The 21560-nt window shown below is 45.2% G+C and overlaps 1 protein-coding gene across 2 annotated transcripts in view; it reads right to left on the bottom strand.

Moving 5' to 3' along the window:
- The window catches only part of FBXW11 (F-box and WD repeat domain containing 11), a 609511-nt gene that overhangs the window by 214805 nt on the left and 373146 nt on the right, over positions 1 to 21560 (bottom strand). The gene's annotated exons all lie outside the window — the stretch shown is intronic.

The following is a 21560-nucleotide window of genomic DNA, read 5'->3' on the forward strand; positions in this document are numbered from 1 at the left end:
ACCTTTTCCACTTTGCTGCATAGCATGCTCTGGTGGTAGGACGTCTTGCTTGCTTAATGATTTCCATACAGTTTGGAGGTAAATCTAAGTATCCAAATTCTATGACCTCAGGAGCCAGATCGCTATGTTCAATTGTTTGGGATCTGGGTGCATTATTTCTCCATGGTTCTGTGTAAGGTGCATGGGTAATAATCTTAACTTTTGATGTGGCACCTGTGAGAGTTGCAGTAGCGTGGTGAACCACGGCTGTCTTGCCCACGTGGGTGCTACTAGTATCATTGTCATTGAATGTTGTTGCAGTTTCCGAACCACTAATGGAATTAGTGGGAGAGGGGGAAAAGCGTAAGCAAATTTGTTGGACCAATTTATCCATAGCGCATTGCCCTAGGACAGGTGGTGTGGGTACCTGGATGTGAAGTTTTGGCATTTTGCGTTCTGATGAGTGGCAAAGAGATCTATCTCTGGTTGTCCCCATCTTTGGAAGAATGGCTGCCGTATTTGGTTGTGCAGTTCCCATTCGTGTATTTGTTCTGACTCTCTGCTTAGGATGTCTGCTATCTGATTTTGAACTCCTGGTAGGTGTTCGGCTAACAGATAGATCTTCTGAGGAATGGCCCATCTCCAAATGTCCTGTGCTAGTCTGGATAGTTGGAGAGAGTGTGTCCCCCCCTGTTTTTTAATATAATACATTGCAGTCATGTTGTCTGTTCTGATCAGGACTGCTTTGTTGAGGATTTGCATTTGAAAAGCTTTTAATGCTAGAAACACTGCTAGTAGTTCCAGATAATTGATGTGCAGTCTTTTTTGCTGTGCACTCCATTTTCCCTGCACTGTATATTTCTCCATATGCGCTCCCCATCCGGAGAGCGATGCATCCGCTGTTAGTATCACTTGTGGAATCGGTTCTAGGAACGACCGCCCCTTGGAAATGTTTGTTGTGTTCCACCACTTCAGAGAGCGATGTGTGCGGTCGTCTACCAACACCAGATCTGTAATCTGACCTTGAGCCTGATTCCACTGTGTCGCTAGACACTCTTGCAGTGGACGCTTTTGTAGTCTGGCATATGGTATTAGCAGTATGCAGGAGGACATCATCCCTAACAGCTGCATGAACACTCGAGCTGTTAGTGAGTGTTGTGGTTGACATTTTTGGATCAACGTGATCAGTGTTTGGATCCTGATTGGATTGGGGTATACTTTGGCTTTTTCTGTGTCTATAGTAGCCCCTAGATATTGTTGAACCTTGTTTGGTTGTAGGTGGGATTTTGTGTAGTTCACCGTAAACCCTAGCAGGTGCAGCAATTGAATGGTCTTCTGTGTGTTTTGAAGACATTCTTCCTGTGACTTGGCTTTTATTAGCCAATCGTCCAAGTAAGGGAAGACATGTATTTGTTGTCTTCTTAGGTGTGCTGCAACTACTGCTGGGCATTTTGTGAACACCCTTGGTGCTGTTGTGACCCCAAACGGAAGGACTTTGAACTGATAATGTTGTCCTTCTACTACAAACCTGAGGTATTTTCTGTGGGCTTTGTGAATTGGGATGTGAAAGTAAGCGTCTTTTAGATCCAGTGTAGAAAGAAAGTCCCCTTTCTTCAGTAAAGGAAGTACTTGTTGGAGCGTGACCATGTGGAAATGTTCCGAGTTTATGTATGCATTGAGAGGTCTGAGGTCTAAAATTGGTCTTAGAGACCCGTCTTTTTTGGGAATTAAGAAGTATAGAGAGTATACTCCTGTCCCTTGCTGATGTTTTGGAACCTTCTCTATAGCATGCTTTTGTAGCAGTGATAGTACTTCCTGTTTTAACAATGTCAGATGATCTTGACGCATTAGACGCTGTCTGGGGGGGATATTTGGTGGGGTAGCTGTGAGTTCTAGTCAATAACCATGTTGGATAATAGGTCTCACCCACCTGTCTGACGTGATGTTTTCCCAGACAGGTAGGAACTGTGATAAATGTCCCCCGACCAGTGTTATATGGTCTGGGGGGAGTTGTATTAAGTCACTGTTTTGGGGTTGGGGAGCTGCGGTTATTATTCCCGCGACCTCTACCCTTGTTGTTTTTACCTCTTGAATTACCTCTGGGTGATGTTGGTGCAAAAGAGGTAGATTGCTGGCTTGTGCCTGTATTCTTTGGCCCCCCTCTATAGGTGGACCTACGAAAGGAACCCCTTTGAGTTGGCTGTTGTAATGCTACCATTGATTTAGCCGTTTGTGTCTTTTTTCATCTTTTCTAAAGTCTCATCTGTACCTGAGCCGAAAAGTGTTTTTTGATCAAAAGGTTGGTTCAATAAAGATGTTTGTACTTCTTGTTTGAACCCTGAGACCCTAAGCCATGCATGTCTTCTTAACATGATACTGGTGTTGATGGATCTTGCTGCAGTGTCTGCCGCGTCCAAGGCGCACTTAATGGAAGTGTTGGTTATTATCTTCCCTTCCCGTATAAGCTGGTCTGACGTTTTTTGATGTTCCTTAGGGAGATGTGTGATGAGTTCTTCTAACTCGTCATAATGCGCTCTATCATAGTGTGCAAGGAGCGCTTGTGTATTAGCTATGCGCCAGCTGTTTTCTGCTTTTGATGCTACTCTTTTGCCTGATGCATCTATTAGCTTGGACTCCTTATCAGGAGGAGGAGCTTCTCCTGTAGATAATGAGTTTGCTCTTTTACGAGCGTTTGTGACTACAAGCGAGTCCAGAGGTACCTGTCCCTTGATAAATATTGGGTCCTTTGGGGCTGCCTTATATTTTTTATTAATTCTTGGGTTTAATACCCTAGCCATCACAGGGTCTTTGAATATGTCTGCTGTGTGATTGAGAAGACCCCTAGCATAGGTAGTGTTCCTGATGTTCTTTGTGCAGCAGGTAGCGTTTCTAAAAGGAAATCCTCTATTTGAGGTTCTGTATGTAAATCTACCTTATGGTATTTTGCTGCCCCATTAGTCAGCTGTACAACACCTGCATTATCATCAGGTGGTGAAGGTTTTGAGGGGTATAATTCTGGGTCGTTATCATCTGACCCTGCATCATAATTCTCCCATGGGTCTTCATCTGGGACAGTGTCGTCATCCCCATGAGGTTCTCCCTCCCCTGTATCACTGTCTACATCTGTTTGAGGTGTAGATGGTCTTGGTGTAGAAGGTGGAGGAATAGCTGGCATAGTGTGAGGAATAGGAGAAGAGGGTGTGTCTCTAGGTCGAGGAGAAAGGGGAGGAGTTGTATTTGTCCCCATTGTTCTCTTTTTAGGAGGAAGAGCTTTGTCATCTAGCTGTTCATTCTTCCTCTTTTTCGGTGATTTTGTCACCACTTTGCCACTTTGCGGATTGATAAACAAAGTCTTGTTTTGGATCTGTCTGCTGCTCCTGTGGTGGTACCGAAGTTCTTGGTTCCGAAAGGTGCCTTTGCTTCTGACCGTCAACGTTCTGTGTTTTCGGCTCCGAGAACTTGCTCGATTCCGATTTTTTCGGTGTCGAGCAAGTCTTCGACGTCGAAGCATGTTTCGGTTTCGACATGGAATGTTTCGAAGCCGAGCTTTCCTTTGTAAGGAGCTTCGGTGTCGATGTCGACCGTTTCTCGGATCCAACATGGTGGGAGGCCGAGAGTTTCGGTTTCTGTTTCGGTTTCGTTGCCGGGCCCGAAGGCAGGGCGTCGGAAACTTTCTTCAGTAGTCTGACCGGGCTCGAAGGCAGGGTCAGTACCACACGGGGTCGGTTTTTTGGTAAGGGGACCTCGTCACCTACGGTTTGTTGAGCGTCGATTTCTTCAACATCAGATTTGTCCACTTCCGAACCCGAATCGTCTTCATGTTCCTCTTCTTCTTCGAGGTGCTGGGCCTCGAACAGCTCCGGGATTGCCTCCGACTGCATTCTCGAAACCTCCTGTCTTCATGCTCAACGGTTTCTAATCGTCGACTTGGAGCAGAATGCTGCGCAGGCTTCGCAGTCCCTGGATTCGTGTTCAGGCGATAGGCAGAGGTTGCACACCTCGTGTAGGTCCTTGTGTGGGAACTTAGCACCACACGTTGGACATCTCTTAAATGGAGTCCTTTCCATGGACTCCGGGTTGGACTACGTCGAGAAAGGCCTCCCGGTCTCGTCGACGTAGAAGAAGAAACAAGTTACTTACCTGTAACTTTAGTTCTCCAGTATTGGTAACTTTCATAGATTCCCATTGCTTGTATCATTCCCCGTCGTCGGAATGGGAGCCTCGGTAATAATATATATATATATATATCTATAGGTACATACACCCTAATAGGTGTAAAAAAGGTAAAAAATTAGGCCTAGGCCTCATTATCTTTTGCAGCCTATAGCTGTCATTATGTAAAAAGACCCAAAGTCCCCTTAGCAACCAATCAGATCAGCCTCACCCTGTAGAACCTTCCTGAGAAAGCTCAGAGCCTCAGATTTTCGTAGCCGTTGCTTTGCCACATAATCACCTAGCCCTAAAGTGAGCTTTCCCAGGGGAGGCGGGTGGGCGCATGGGAATCTATGAAAGTTACCAATACTGGAGAACTAAAGTTACAGGTAAGTAACTTGTTTCTTACTCCAGTATTGGAACTTTCATAGATTCCCATTGCTTGTATCAGAGTAGATAGCAGTTAGCATACCTCAAACATTTCGTGCACAGTACAGAATCATTATAAGCTACTGACATCACAGATATAACAACTATAAAGCAGTAACAAAGCATAATAAACGAAATGTTTGAAAAAACAGGAGGAGGGAAGAGAGGAAAGCTCACCTCTTATTGGAAGAGATTTCTCAGGACTGCCTGTCCTACAGCCGAATCCTCCTTTGCAGCCGCCTCCAGGCAGTAATGTCTCGTGAAGGAGTGCGTACTGCTCCAGGTGGCTGCTCTGCAAATGTCCTTTATGGATACTCCAGCAAACAGCGCCGCTGATGCTGAGATCGACCTTGTGGAATGTGCCTTCACCTGTCCTTGTAAAGGTTTGCCTGCCGCCTGGTGGCAGAACCGGATCGCACTAGTTATCCATCTAGATATCCCTTGTTTTGACAAAGGAAGTCCTTTCCTTGGGGCTCCGAAAGCCACAAACAGTTGGGGTGTTTTTCGAAATCCAGCTGTGCGTTGTAGATAGAATTTCAAACATCTCTGAACGTCCAGAGAATGAAGTGTCCTCTCAGCCTGGGTTGAAGGCCGAGGAAAAAAAGATTTCAAAACCACTGGCTCGTTAAGATGAAAGTCTGTTGGTACCTTCGGAATGAACTTGGGGTTCATCCGCAGGATAACTGTATCCTTCTTGAACTGTAAGAAGGGTTCTTTGATGGTTAAAGCCTGAAGCTCTCCTACTCTCCTTGCGGAGGTGAGTGCCAAAAGAAGCGCCACTTTCCATGATAGGAACTTCAGGTCCGCTTTATGCACTGGCTCAAATGGCGGTCTCATTAGCTGAGCCAGGACCACATTCAAGTGCCACACCGGAGGTGGGGGCCTAACTGGCGGGAAAACTCTAAACAGTCCTTTCAGGAATTGTTTGATTACTCTCGCTGATAATAGAGAGGGACCCGATCTTGTTCTCCTATACCTGGAAATAGCTGCCAAGTGGACCTTGATAGAAGCATGAGCCAGACCTGCTTGTGCCAATGAAAGAATATATGGTAAAAGTTGATGCGGAGCTGACGAGAAAGGATGTACTTTTTCCCTCTGACACCACAAATGGAACCTCTTCCATTTCGCTCTATATGTCTTATTAGTGCTAGGGGCTCGTGCCTGTGCCAAGATGGTCCTGCATTCTTCTGGGATGTTTAAATCCTTAAACTCTCTGTATTCAGGAGCCAAGCCGCCAACTGAAGCGAGCTCGGGTTCGGGTGAAGAACTTGGCCGTTGTACATAGACAGAAGTGTCAGTTTGGGTTGCAGATGAATGGGTGGTGTCTCTGATAGGAGAAGCAACTCCGTGTACCAAAACTGGCGAGCCCAGGCAGGCGCTATTAGTATCATCCTGCACCTGTCCATCTTGAGTTTCTTGAGGACTCGAGGAATTAGGGGAAATGGCGGAAAGGCGTAAACAAACGCGCCTGACCAGGACATCGAAAGGGCATTCCCCAGTGACCCTCGATGGTGTTCCCTGCTTGCGTAACACCAGCATTTCTTGTTCCCCGGTGTTGCAAACAGGTCGATCGCTGGGGTCCCCCAACGGGAGAAGATGTCCTTGATCACTGCGTCCTCCAATTCCCACTCGTGCGAGACTGCTCTCAGGCGGCTTAGCGTATCCGCCTTCTTGTTGCATACTCCTGGAAGGTGTTCTGCTACGAGTGTGATGTTCTGCGCTATCGCCCATTCCCACAGTATTTGGGCTTCCTGTGAAAGCAGTGGCGATCTTGTGCCTCCCTGCTTGTTGACGTAATGCATTGCGGTGGTGTTGTCCGTCCGCACCAGGATTGCTGAATCCGTAATCCTTGGGAGGAAAGCCAACATTGCCAGTCGAATAGCTCTTAGCTCCAGAACGTTGATATGCAGATGACGTTCTTCCGGAGTCCAGTGACCACTGACCTGGAGGTCTTGCATGACCGCTCCCCAACCTTGAAGAGAAGCGTCCGTGGTAATGACCTGAGGAGCCCTTGCAGCCTTGAAACTGAGTCCCACAGTGAGGTGAGATCTTTTCATCCACCATGAAACCGACCGTTTCATCCGCTGGGTTATCGTCACCCTGTCGTCGAACGAACCTTCCACTTGTCTCCACTGAAGGTCCAGCTCCTCCTGCAGGGGGCGCATTCGCAGTCTGCAATGCGGAATCAATTGAATACAGGATGAAATCGACCCTAGAAGAGATTTGTACATCCTGACTGTCATCCAACTTCTCTTTTGGCAACGGGTGGCTGACGATATGAGTTTCATCTGTCTCTCTTCCGATGGGAAGGCTTTGCACTCCTGAGTATTGAGTATCGCTCCCAAGAACTTCACCGTACTTGCAGGCTGAAAAACTGACATTTCCTTGTTGAGTTGTAAACCCAGATGAATAAAGAGGTTCAAGCACGTGTCCACTGCCTTCGATGCCTCTTGCAAGCTTGGGGCCTTCAGCAGCCAGTCGTCTAAGTACGGGAATACTTCCAGCGACTGTCTTCTCAGAAATGCCGCTACCGGTGCCAGCACCTTTGTGAATATCCGAGGAGCGGACTTTAACCCAAATGGGAGCACCATGAACTGGAAGTGACTCTTGCCTACTGTAAAGCGAAGGAAACGTCTGTGAGCTGGATGGATCGGGATATGAAAATAGGCATCTTCCAGGTCTAATGTTGCCATGTAGTCGCCTGGGTTCAAGAGGCGCAATATGTCCTGGAGTGAAATCATCCGAAACGATAGTTTCGTGAGATAGGTGTTGAGCTCCCTCAAGTCCAGGATAGGACGCCACTTTTGTTTTGTTTTTCGGATCAGAAAAAATCTGGAATAGAAACCTTCTCCCCTTTGTGATAGGGGAACACGCTGGATCGCCCCTTTTTGAAGCATTTGTTGAGCTTCCTCTTGAAGAAGGTTCAGATGGTTGGAAGTAGCGGCGTGGGGAGCTCTTGTAGGTGGAAAGTCCTGGAATTCTAGAGTATGCCCATTTCGGATGATATTTAATACCCACTGATCCGATGTAATCTCTTCCCAGCTGCTCAGATGTTGTGATATCCTGCCGCCCACTGGAGATCCCAGAAGCGGAGGAACAGTTGGCAGAGTCGGGAGGCCGCTATTGACGCTTGCCAGCGTCCTTGCCCTGACGCCCCTGTCGTCCACGAGCGTTCTGGCGAGAGAAAGACTGGGATTGCGACTGCCGCTGATAGTATTGATTGCCGTACTGGGGCCTGTAAGACTGCGACTGCTGTGAATATCGCTGTTGCTGATAACCTCCTCTAGGTGAAGAGAAACCTCTTCCTCGTGCTCCACGGAACGGTGTCTTTCTATATTGCAGGTTCCCCAGAGCCCTTGCTGTCTCTGTGTCCTTCTTTATACCCTGTAGGGTATCGTCGACATGTTTCCCAAACAACATGTCCCCGTCGAAGGGCAAATCCAAAATCCTATTCTGGACCTCTGGCCGGAAGTATGTAGCTCTCAGCCATCCTTGTCGCCGAAGAACCGCTGCACTGCCTAGGGCACGGAAAGAGATGGTGGCGATGTCCATCGCGCAGTCAATCATTTCCGAAGAGGAACGTTGTCCCTCTTCCAGAAGTTTCTGTGCTTCCGCTTTCTGGTCATCCGCTAGCAGATTCACATAGTGTGCCACATCACTCCACATCTGGCGGTCGTACCTTGCTAGGATCGCCAAGGCATTCGCCGCTCTGACCAGCAAGCTAGCCATCGACGAAAAACGCTTCCCAGCGTTGTCCAACCTTCTACCCTCCTTATCCGGCGGAGTCGTGAGGGTGGCCGAAGGATTCCGCGATTTCTTCTGTGCCGCCTGCGATATGACCGAGTCAGGTCTAGGTTGTCCAATCAAACAGGCGGGACTGTCATCTGGAGCTTTATATTTTTTCTCCAAGCGCGGAAGAGTTGGAATGACCGTCGCTGGGGTCTGCATCACTTTCTTCCCTTCTTCCCATATGTGCTCCACAATGGGAATCGAGCGCACGGCCTTACGGTATGCCTCTTTGAAATCGTATAAAAAACAATCTGTAGATGTTGTCGGCATCGCTAACTTAAAGCGCGCTGTGGCTCTTTCCATCAGGCTGAAGAAACCTCCTACATCAGCCGGAGGCGAATCGACCGGGTCTGGCACTGGTGAAGCCGGATCCGGAGCAATATATTGGTTCCATTCACTCTCCTGGTCTTGATCTTGGTTTTGCCCCGTTTCATCTTCATCCGAGGTATCCACTTGGACTTGCGGAGGATATGCCCTCTCATGTTCTTCCTGTGCAGGCCGCACTGACTGTGCTGCCACCACCTGCGGTTGAACCTGTGCTTGACCTTCCACAGGTTGCGACCCCTTCTTGCTCCTATACTCCTCCATCATTGCCCTTAAGTCTGTCAAAAGACTTATAGGCATCGATACCATGCCCTGCTGTGGTTGGGTATCTTGGTATGCAACCTGTCTCTCTGGCCGCTGTTCCTTTTGATAATAATATTCCTCATCCAAATCCGAATCATGGTATTTCAGATTCAATTGTGATGGACTGTAAGCGTCCCCATACATCTCATTTTCCTCTTCTGAGTAGTCATCTTCATCCAACAAAAGGGGTGGAGGTAATGATGGTACCTTCCTTGGAGAAGTCATATCTGGGGTTATCCTTCTCCTTCTGCTGTTTTCTGGCGCTCCTGTCGTCAACGGCGTTGAAAACAAATCCACCGTTTCTTTATTCTGAATCGTCGTCGACGGGAACGTCGACGAGAGTCCCTTCACCGTCGACGGCATCGTCGACGGAACCATCATCGTCGTCGGGTCCACCGTCGACGGGATCGTCGACGGAACTGTCATCGTCGACGGGTCTGTCGTCGACGGGCTCGTCGACGGAGCTGTCGTCGTCGACGGGCTCGTCGTCCTCGTCGACGGGATCGTCGTCATCGAGATTGCCACCGTCGACGGAATAGTCATCGTCGACGGGATGGTCTTCGTCGACGTGGTGGTAACCGTCGACGTGGTCATCGTCGACGACGCCGTCGTCGATCCAGTCTTCGTCGACGGAATCGACATCGAGGTCCTCGTCGACGCTCTCGTCGTCGTCCTCGTCGTCGCTGGGTGGCTCGTCGACGACTGAGGAGACAAAATCACCTCAGATGATTTAGAGTCCTTCTTGACCCCTGTAGAAGCCTCTACAGTCGGTTTTTTGACGGACTTGGCTACTTTAACCTGGTGGGAAGGCCCAGCCGAGCTCTCATCCAGTTTAGCCTTTTGCACCTGCAGTGCCTGCCTTTCCCTCTCCTTTACACTCACGTGAGGAGATTCGATAGGCCCTGGCTTGCCAGACCTATCAGAGGTCACACGCACAGCCTTTAAGGGGGGTTCAGTTGAAGTGTCCACAGACGATCCGCCCCTCTTCAATGAAGTCTTTGAAGATGTTGATCTGGCATCTTCCTCATCACCAGACACTACTTCCTCCCTCCTTTCCAACTTCCTGAGCCACAGAAGTAGCCGTCCTTCACGATCACGGAGGGTTTTAACAGACATTCTCCTGCATATACTACACTTATCGACCTTATGGTCTGGGTATAGACAGTAAATACAGTCTTGATGTTGATCCTCTGTATAAAGTCGTTTTTTGCCACAAGTGGCACAAGACCTGAAAAGGCTCTTCTTTTCCTTATCAGCCATGACAAAGATGAAAGAAATCCTTAAAGAAACCTGTTTAAACAGTACCTCAAGTTGAAGTTAGAGCAGAGCTCTAAGGAGACTCCCCGTCACCAACGAAGCGGTAGAAAATCTGAGGCTCTGAGCTTTCTCAGGAAGGTTCTACAGGGTGAGGCTGATCTGATTGGTTGCTAAGGGGACTTTGGGTCTTTTTACATAATGACAGCTATAGGCTGCAAAAGATAATGAGGCCTAGGCCTAATTTTTTACCTTTTTTACACCTATTAGGGTGTATGTACCTATAGATAGATATATATATATATTATTACCGAGGCTCCCATTCCGACGACGGGGAATGATACAAGCAATGGGAATCTATGAAAGTTCCAATACTGGAGTAAAATGTTTATTGTTGGAGTCAAAACGCGTCGGAATGGAAATGAAATCGCGTTCGATAACAATACCGTCGAATTGGAAAGGGAATACGCGCCGAAATATCACTTTTTCTCAAAGTCGATCCGGAGCGCTTCGATCCTCATCCGAACCTGATGGCGGAAAAAAACAATCTAAGGATGGAGCCGATGCCCATGCGCACTAGCACCCAAAGGAGGAGTCACCAGTCTTGTGACGACAAAAGACTTCTCCAAGAGAAAAACAAGTGCAATCATCCGAGCCCAACACCAGATGGCGATCTATTCATAAATGTACCATCTGCAGCCCATATGCCTCGAACAGCAAGTTTTAATACTTGTTTGGATGTGGATGCCACCAACACTGAAATAATTGATAATTTTAAGCTAATAACGACACATATAAAGGATAATCTTTGGGTATAATTAAAAAACCCGAAAAGTAAAAGATTAAGCTGGTTTGACAAGACGTGTACGAAGGCCTACTCTAAGCTTAAACGGGCCTTGAATAACACTGATAGGGATCAGAATCTGATCAGGGAACTCCGTAACGTATATAAAACGGCCCAAAAAATAAGGAGGGAACGTATTGAAGAGGGAAGCATTAAGTGAAGCTTCCCAATTGCGAGACATGACAGCCTTCTGGAAGGCAGTAAATGAACCCTTTAAGGATCATTCTAAGGCACGGATTGAGATTGCTATTTCCGAAGCTGAATGGGTGAGACATTTTGAAATGCTCTATAGCGTGCCAGTTTAGACCAAAGAAAAACAGAAGGAGACAGTGAAGGCGGACTCTATTAATTTATTAAGGAGTAAAATTAATTAGAATTTTTTTCTGGAAGAGGTAACTAAGAGTATTAAATTGAGCCTAGGGGGTAAAACACCGGATCCGGACGGTGTTCCAGTGGACATTTTTAAGAATAATATGACCTTATGGTTCGCCATTGCTTACTCGACTCTTTAAAGCCTCCAGTTCTGCTGATTTGGTTCAGACATGGTACGAGTCGATTATAGTGCCTATATATTCAAAAAGGGCGATAGGACTAGTTGCGCGTGCTATCGCCCTATGTCATTGCTCGACAGTCAAAATTATTGGTAGAGTTATCCTAAATAGGTTGCATACATGGGCAGATAAACATAAGATTATTAGCGACCTACAATATGGCTTTAGGGAAGGTGTCAGCACCGTAGACCAGTGCCTTAATTTATACATACTCCTAGAGAAGTATACTAAAGTCAAAGGAGGTAGGATGTTTTTAACCTTTGTGGATTGAACATCCGCCTTTGATTGTGTTAGCCACAGCAAGCTGTGGTTAATTTTAGAACATTTGGGGGTAGAGGACAATATTATTCAATTTCTTAGAGACCTGTATAATGGTGCCAGGGCTTCTATTAGATTTGGAAAGCATGGTGAATGTACTAGGATGGTTAATATTGCAAGGGGTGTGAGGCAAGGATGTGTCCTTGCCCCATTTTTATTTACCATCTATATTAATGATTTAGAAAAAACCTTGCTGCAAGATTGCCAAGATTTGCCATTGGCGTCAAACCGCCCAATTCCAGCATTAATTTATGCTGATGATGCAGTTTTGATGGCAAGAAACCCTGTAGCTATGCAAAAAATGATTACCTCGTTTACCACTTATGGCCTATTTGGATTTGAAAGTCAACTGTGCTAAAACTTTTTGTATGAATTGTGGTCTACGTACAAAAAAGAGAAAGAACTATGTACATTGACTCCAAACTATTAGATTTTACTCAAACTTTCCCCTATTTGGGTATTCTGTTTGATTGTTCTGGTCAATGGGGTAACGTAGTAGGAGATTGCTATTAACCAAGTCTATAATGGCCCTGAAATTATTCAGTAAAAAGATGGGGAAGAAACCTGTAAAAGAACTTTTATCTATTTACAAAGCTGGTTGTGTGGCGATAGCCACATATGGGGCGGGAATTTGGGGGGATTCCAATGTTTCAACATTACAGCTGATTTGAAATAGTTTCTGAGATACCTCTTATCAATACCGAAAAGTATGTCCACCCACAATTGTCACGCTGAACTTGGTCTTCCTTATTTAGAAGATATTATCAAGGTGCAGCCGGTTCTCCTGTGGCACAGGGTGTGGACCAGGGATGAATGTTATCTAAACAGTTTCATTTTGGGGGATGCTTTGAACATTGATTGTGTCCACAAGGTGAGGTGGTTACGGTACATAAAGACCTTCCTTGTAAATATTGATCATCTTGATTACTATGATGACCCCCGGTTAGGTTAATGACCCAGATTCCGAGGAAATTGCTGAAAAAGCTATGCATAACCTATCTGGAGAAACGTAAGGAAAAATCAGATGACTAAAAAAACAGTGATCTCTCATCAACTAATAACGATATTGAATGTTATCCAACCCAATTTAACTTTACAGATGAGTGAATTTGAAAGGTTTCTACTGATTCGTTTTAGATTTGGTCTCCTGTTCAGGTTACTAAGTTTTCCTATTGTAAACTACTGTTCAAATGGAATAATTAAATGTCCTTGTGACGACTTATCCAGTCAATCTGAAAACCATATTTTATTCTTTTGTAAATTTTATTCAATCCCAAGAAAAAGGTGGATTATGCCCATATTAATGTATATGAATTTAAGACCATGCCGACCTGCCTTTTTAGCAATCAGAAGCTTGATGATATATTTTCTGTGGCATCTGTCTCTGCTTTTCTTAAAAATGTTTTTATCTCACGAAAATCAACCTTCTAAACTGTAAAGTGTAATTAGCCTATTGTATGCATCTGTATGAATTTAAATTTGATTAATTGTGCAAGTATAATTTGTATCTTATATGCTGTGTTTTTTTTAATGTACTTTCATGGTTATTTATGTAATATAACCGAATAAAGTTATTGACTTCACTTGAAAGAGACATGTTAGTGATAGATTACTTACCTTAGAACAGATACCCCAGCAATACCAACCCCGGTGGAGGGTCTGTGAAAAAGATTACACCAGAAAGTCACGGAGAATAGAATGGCCAAAGAATCAGTCTCTCCGGACTTGACTGTCAAGGCAGTAATGCTTGGTAAACGTGTGCAACGAGGTCCACGTAGCTGCCTGACAAATGTCCTGCAAGGGAACGCCGCTTCCCAAGGCAGTAGTGGCTGCTGTTACCCTGGTGGAAAGGGGCACATAGCCCCACAGGGGGTTCCTTCTTAGCCAATGAGTAACAGGCCTTGATGCAGAGAAAGACCCACCGAGAGATGGTCCGTTTGTGCATGGCCTTTTTTGGTGCCCACGTAGCCAACAAAGAGCTGGTCATCCACCTAGAACTGTTGTGAGCGGTTCAGGTAGAAGGAGAGCGCACGTTTTGAAGCCAGACGGTGGTGCCTCTCGTGTTAAGTCTCTATAAAAAATATTTATTTTTATACTACAACTTGTGTGGAATCCATCTGTAGGGTTGTCACTGGGTTGCTGGGTATGTTCACAAATGCTTTACACACTGCCTCCGATATAAGCTTGTCTGCTTGTGCCAAGTTACCAAGGGGGTGAGAAGGGGTTATTTTAAGAGTGTACCCCCTTACCTACCTCTGCCAACTAGAGACCCCCAAATCGAACAGCCCCTAAATCTAGTATTTAGAGGCACCCTGAACCTTGCTTCCTCAAATCAAGAAACGACAAAACGGAAGATAAGAAGGACTGAATAACCGCTCAGTGCCAAGAGTAACCGTTCAGTGCCAAGAGGATGACGCCCACTGACTTGGCTCCAGCCCTACAGGCTGGTCTCCCCTCGAACCTGCTCCTGCGAAATCCCAGTGTGTCCTGCAGCCATCAACCTCAAAAGCCCCGGTGGACCTGCCTGCCTTCACTTCCAAAGACTGCTTCTCCCGTGAATACCTGATTTGTTCAACTGCAACCTCTGGCTCCGGCCGGACACCGCAAATCCAGCCCACTCTGCACCCGCCGAACCTGGCCCGAGCGGAAAAACATGATGAGGCAGTCTCCCCGGAGATTGTGACCAAGGATCTGGAATTCCAGACCAGCCTCAAGACTCCAGCAGACGCCTGCAGCTCAATCCAGAGGATCCCCTCTACGTGACCAAGAGCAGGTAAGACTTTCCGTCGCCTAAAGGCACAGCTGCACCAGACACCCCACGGCCTTGTGTGCCCCAACCAACAGTGCCTAGACAACCCAAGAGATCCCAACTTCCCACTCGAAGTGGTGGTCGCACCCAGAAGATCTTCGTCCCCAAGCCTGCAGTGTTTTTTTTGACCGGAGTCTCTTCATAGCAAACAAGGCGCCCAACGCCAAAACTGCACTCTGCACCCGGCCACCCGAATGCTGGTGAGGGTGCACCTTTTGTGCTGACCTGCAATCCCCATTGCCCTGAGAAAAACCCTAGGAGATTTGCTCCCGCAGCAGTGTGGCCTGCTTGCTAGCAGCACCAACCGGAGACCCCCTATCCTCCATAGGATAACATTGGACCTAAACACTCTGCACCCGGCCACCCTAATGCCGCTGAGGGTGTAACAAGAGTGCATTACTGACCCCATAAACTTAAATCCCACAGTTGATCACTTACATTTGAACCAATAACCTGTTTTTCCTCAATAGGATAACATTGACAATTTTCCTGTGGATTTTTGAAATCTAAAAATATTCTTTAAAACTCGCACGAATATCCAAAATGCATTTACTTACCTGTTTGCAGGAAATGTCCTAGTGCTGAATCTAGGTATCCAGCATGGAGTTAGATAAGTAACGTAAAAAAGTACTTACCGGTAATTTACTGAAAAAAGCCTATTCATTTCAATGTACTGTATTTGCTAAGTAGTGCAACCTACTGCATCCCCTATAAATCAAAGTAAATTCCTACTGCATAATCAAACTGTTCTACATTCTGCAACGTATTACTGTAAAGTATTTAATACTTACCTGTGCCATGCTTGGTTTTAAAAATAAAACAGTATATTTTTTAATACAAAAACATTTGGCCTAGAGTTCAGTTCTTGTGTGTGTGAATTTATCTGCTGACTTAGGGTGTACATCAAATGCTTAACACTGTCCTCTGATACTGCCTTACTGCTCGACCACAAATAGAGAGTAAGGTTCTATCTAACTTTAACCTCTGCCTACCTCTGGGGTCACCTGGACTCTATACACACTGTTGGAAGGTGCCTTGATGCCGTTTGATATTGAAAAGGCCTTTGACTCCCTCAGTTGGGAATATATGTTTGGAGTCCTTACCAAGATGAGCTTTGGCCTTAAACATTTAAACTAGATTTACCTTTAATATAGGGTTATATCGGATGGCATACTCTCATAGAAATGAGCCATTTAGAGAGTAATAAGGCAGGGATGCCCCATGTTACCATACCTCTTTGCGTTCGCAATGGAGCACCAAGTTATAAGACCACGACAGACGATACAGCCAAGCGAAGTGAGTGGAAGGCACCTCCCATCAGGTCTCCATCTACACTGATGACACCCATGTGCATCTGACCCGGACCCATAACTCCATCCTTATTCCCCTGTGGAAGATGGACCTCTTCACAACAATCGGAGGCCTCTGTATTATGAAATAGATGACCATATTATAACCACTGATGGGACTGGGAAACACTCCAGTTTGAATCGCCGGATGTCAGTATCCAACAACAACAAAAGTAGTTTTAATACTTGGGCGTGTGGGTGGCGCCTTCTGCCATTACGCACCATCAACTTAAAGTTGCAAGGGTCTTGCAGGGATTTAGAGCATCAATAACCTTCTGGTACACGCTCCAGCTCTCTGTAATGTGAAGAGCGGCATTGGCGAAAACTGTGCTTTTACCCGGTTGCCTATATTTAGTGCACAATGCCATGTACCCAATACCGAGGACAGTCTTTCAAGAAACAAACAGCCACATGTCTTGTTGGTGTGGGAAGGAAAACTAAGCACAGTGCGCATGAAAGTATTCAAGTTGTAAAGTGAAACGGTAAGACTGAACCGCAGACTGTGAGCTACACTGAATCATCTCAAAGCTACAGCACACAATTAAGTGGTACAATCAGACACCAAACTGGGAACAAAGATACCTTGGGGGTACTCTAGATCAGTGGTTCCCAATCTTTTGACTCCTGAGGACCCCCATTGAGTCACCACTGGAAGCTGAGGACCCCCAAGCAATTGGCATGAGATAAATTTCAAATATTAAAAGAGTAATTCGAAAAAAATACACACGTGTGCATACAAAACAAATACTCAAAGTACTAAGGATTTTGGGGCCAGATGTAAGACCATTTCATTTAGCGCCTCGCAATTGGCGACACATGGCAAGTGGCAAATTGCGAGTCGCTAAATGAAATGTACAACAGTGTGTTTAACACTGTTTGGGATTCCCAATGGGGGTCGCAAATTGCGAGTTGCATTAATATTAATGAGCCTCTCGCAATTTGCGAGCCCATTGGGAATGCCAGCCCTCCCAGGTATGGTGGCCTGCTGGGCTCTGCAGGCCACCATGTCTGGGACTGCTTTTAAATAAAGTAGTTTTAAAAAGGAACTGCAGCCCATTTACCATGCATTTAAAGAAAAATGAAATGAAACATTTTGTTATCATTTTCTAAGGGCAGGCAGAGGTCCCTGGGACCACGGTCTGCCCGTAAAAAATATTTTTGCATGCATTTGCAAAGGGGAAGGGGTCCCCTGAGGACCCCTTCCCATTTGCAAATGCATTACCATCTACTTGAAGTCGGTGGTAATTGTGAATGTTTTGCGACTCCAAAACATTTGTTCATGGTTTTGAGACTCGCTATTTGGAAGGAAATGCCCCTTCCAAATAGCAAAACGTATTTAGCGAGTCGCTAACAAATTGCGACTCGCGGAATCGGCAATGTACATGGCCCAATAGGTTGTTGCATTCGCAAACGGGTTCGCGAACCCGTTCGCACATATAAAAACGGATCATACATCTGGCCATTAGTATTTTATATTGAAGTAATAGCCTCTCTGTCACATGCATTTCATTTGTTTTATAGCATCTCTCATACCATTGTAGGATGCCAGAACACTTTACATCACACACATATAGAGACATTGAACCATACATGTAAATCAGTGTGTATATAAAATGTTTAAAGAGAGCTTGGTCTGGAAAAGCACAAACTCAGGATTCAGAACATAACACAGTGGCGAGCACTGACTTTAATATTAAAAATGCATTTCCACCCAAATAAACCTTTTGAGCAGCATCAGGATAATGAATAACTGCGGAAAAACATAAGTTACTAACTGGTACCATGCAGTTTGCAAGCAGCTCTTTGATGACAGTTTATAGGTCCCTCTGCTACATTACGATTGTCACTTGTGAAGTGCACAGTAATAAAGGAATCTCTGTGACAAAAGCAATAACCACGAACCTATGCACACAAAATACTGCGTTTTAAAATGCATGTTACACGTTCTTTGCAGTAGGCACATTAACCCTCTGTGCTACATTAGTTAAGTCAAAACTGCCACGGAACAAAACTCTCCTCTCTCCAGCAGGTACATTAATCACTGGCATGATCTTGACACTTTTATTGTTGCTGGAAAGCTGCTAATTATACAAGAAACTTTTCTGTGCTTTTAAAACTGTTGCCTACGGACCCCCAGGGAATGTGTCACGGACCCCTGGGGGTCCGCGGACCACAGTTTGGGAAACACTGCTCTAGATGACCGCAACCTGCCAATTTATTTGATGAAAGGTGCTCAATGGCACCCTATAGGTGTTACAGCAGGTGGCTATGACGTGAGAGCAGGCAGTCAAGCGGGTACTGAAAACCCACTTCTTAGCATATCCTTGTTGATTGAAAGGCTGCAGCTATTTCGTCGGATTTGAGAGGTGCGGTCGTTGACTGCTTGGAGGGATGGGGGTTGCCCGACACTGGTTGACCTTTTACCTGGGGATGCGTTTCTAGCCTTTGTGTAGGCTAGAGAGGCCTTTAGAGTCCTGTTGTACAATTTGCAAAGTTGTCTGACACTGCTATGAAGGTTTGGACTGGCTTCCCAGACACACCACAACTACTAACAATCACATTACCACAAGTGACACAATTCGGACTACCCCAGGCCCCCAAAGCTAAAAGAATGGCTTGGGCATCAGGTAATAGTCAGTTTTAATGTATATTGATTTAATAATGGACTGTTGTTGTGGTAATCTCAGACAGCGCCACCTTGTGGCAGACTGCCACAAGTTCCGGTGCTGAGCACCAAAAACCACCTGCTCAAATTAAGCATTGGGGGAGGGGACTTGTTTTATGCATTTATAAAGTGCTAAATGAGGATAGACCACCCATGCCTCAGAGGACGCGGTTGGCCTGGAACAGGGAATTATGGTCCCCCCGATGGGTGCAGGATGGAATAGGGACTGTGCACAGGTTCAAGTGGTGGCCAGCAACCCTAGATTCAAGATGACATTTAAATTATCTACAACACACTCATTTGCCCCTGAAAGAATTTATAGGATGTACCCCCATTAGACAGTGGCACTGTCTAAAATGTAAAAATTTGGAATTCTCCTTCCTGCAAATAGTCTGGATGTGAAATACACTGGTGGGATACTGGAGAGAAGGTGGGGACTCTGCTCAAACAGGCAACAAAAATACCCTTACTACTAATGATACACTAATGCCAGAGTATTGTCCCTCAACTAAAACAGGGGAAACCTCACACTGATTCGCAACCCTGGGCCACCTGCTGTTAAAACGCAATACTGATTAAATGGTTGTCAGAGGGGACCCTGGTTGGGAAGTGGTGTGGGGCTATTTCAGAGTTGGCCATTGCATGAGAACTCAGATTAAAACTGGAGTGGACAGAGATTTAAACCGGCTGATAGATATCCCTATAATCCATGATGGACCCATGACGGAAATGTATGGATGTCCATGTGTATAGACTATGCCAACTGAACATGACTAGGTGTATGAGCTGTTATTTCTATTGGATATTCATAAAGACTGCCGTCTTGGGATAGTTTGATTTGAAAGTTTTAAAAATAAAGGTGATAAACAAAACTCTTGAGAATGTAAGTTTGGACTGCTAAAATAAGGGTATCAATATTGATCCTCTGGGCAATACTTCTTTTTACCATATTACAGCTACTGCAATAAAATCGAAGATGTACTTGATGGGATGATATCTGGAGACTGAAGAACACAATTGGTTAGACCAAATTTATTTCCCCGATAGGGCCAGTTAAGTCTCCTGGCTTAAGTAAATGGTGTGAATTTCCTCAGACACCTGAGGTGCTCAGTAAGTGAGAACCTGTATTGTCCTTGCTCATTTATGTATTACATTTCTTGTGGACCTGCATTTCTCATGCTGAAGAGGAAGAATAGACTGGTACAGGAATCTGGGTTGCAGGTGTCACAGGTAGCAGTTGTGCTGCTTCTGATTATCTGGTGCTATGTCGAGCAACAATGAATTTATCCAAAGCTTGAAATAAGTGGGAGCACTCTGTTGAGAGCTCTGGGAGGGATAGAGGTGTTGAGGTCTTGGACCCACTTGCATGACCTAGGGGCTGACCTAACAAAACACTCTTGAAGCTGTGGCTAAAAATAGATTTAAGTAAATTACCTTAGTGCAGTTTTCTTGATCGAGCAAAGAGTACAGTAACTCTGAGCATTAAGGAATGATAAATGTAAAAGGTCGAGGGCCTCAAAATTAACTGAGCAACAGCAGCAGTGAGACTGTTTGGAAAGAGGCTTTGGAGTTGCGACTTGGTATTTTCATTGAGTATACAAAAACGGATGGATGAGATGCTTGAATTAATCTCAGCCACTGGTAATTACTCAGGGCCACATCTCAGCCCATTGTTGTTTTGCGCATCCTGCCACCGCTGTTTGGAGCCAGTCATATGCAAATCAGTCTTGACCGTGCTCCGAACTGCCAAGCTAGGTCCGCTCTGTAACGGATCACTAGCAACCCAGGACCGAGAAGCCTGTGAAATTGACAGTTGCCTTATTAAATAAAGCATTTAATCCATCAACTTCATGCTGGTCTTTTCTTGGGAAAAGGAGAGGGAATAACCCACCACACCCTAACCATTGATTATTAAAAGGATCTTACCTTCGCTCTACCAACTTGGCACTAAAGCAAGCAGGATTTCTGAAACCGTTTTCTCTGCCATCTTCTCAGATGTGTCTGTCCTTTGTGTCTGATAATTTGGAAGGTAGATCTAGTACATGTTGTCTTTGTCCTTTTTAGACATTCACAAAACAGAAAAGACACCTATCGAAGAGCAGGCAAACTGAGAATAATAATAACAGTTTTAGTAATCAAAAAATTGCTCCTACATTGCTGAAAATAGGCTACACAAGGTTGAAAGATGGGACTGAAAAAATCCCAGGAAAATGTTTATCTCAGAAACAAAGCCTTTTTAGAAGCAGCCGTATTCAAGGATCTTTAGTGTCGAGAAAAAATACAACAAAACTACCTGCTGAGCAGGAAAGTGATCCTGCAGTTTCCAAGTTTTTTCTTTAAGGTTCAGATCTTCCCAGTCTTGTAAAATCTAGGTATCCGAGCACCACTGACTACTTTGTTCTTCCAAATAAGCACTGCTAGAGTGGTGATTTCTGTCAAATGTACTTTGTGACTAATTTGGCAAACTGGTGCAAACGGAGATTAAAAAAAACTTTGCCTTCTCTAGACACACCTTAAAGTTGTTTACGTCAGAGAATCTCATGATGGAAAGCTAGGCGCCAAAAAGAAAAAGAAAAAAGCACTATTGCTCTCCTTGCTAGCAAAACCAATCTATACTCTGGAATACGTTTTTCTATTTCTTTTAAAGTTAAAGTGACTCAAACATTTGAATGGGATGCAAGAAACCACAGGGCAAGAGGAGTGTTTCCTTGAAAAACCTCGTCAATTCACTTTCAAAAACACATTATAGTCTGTTTCCCAGACCTACAAGAAAGAAAAAGTTAATATGCAATTA

This window comes from Lissotriton vulgaris, chromosome 7 (assembly GCF_964263255.1).
Source record: "Lissotriton vulgaris chromosome 7, aLisVul1.2, whole genome shotgun sequence".
Taxonomy (NCBI): domain Eukaryota; kingdom Metazoa; phylum Chordata; class Amphibia; order Caudata; family Salamandridae; genus Lissotriton; species Lissotriton vulgaris.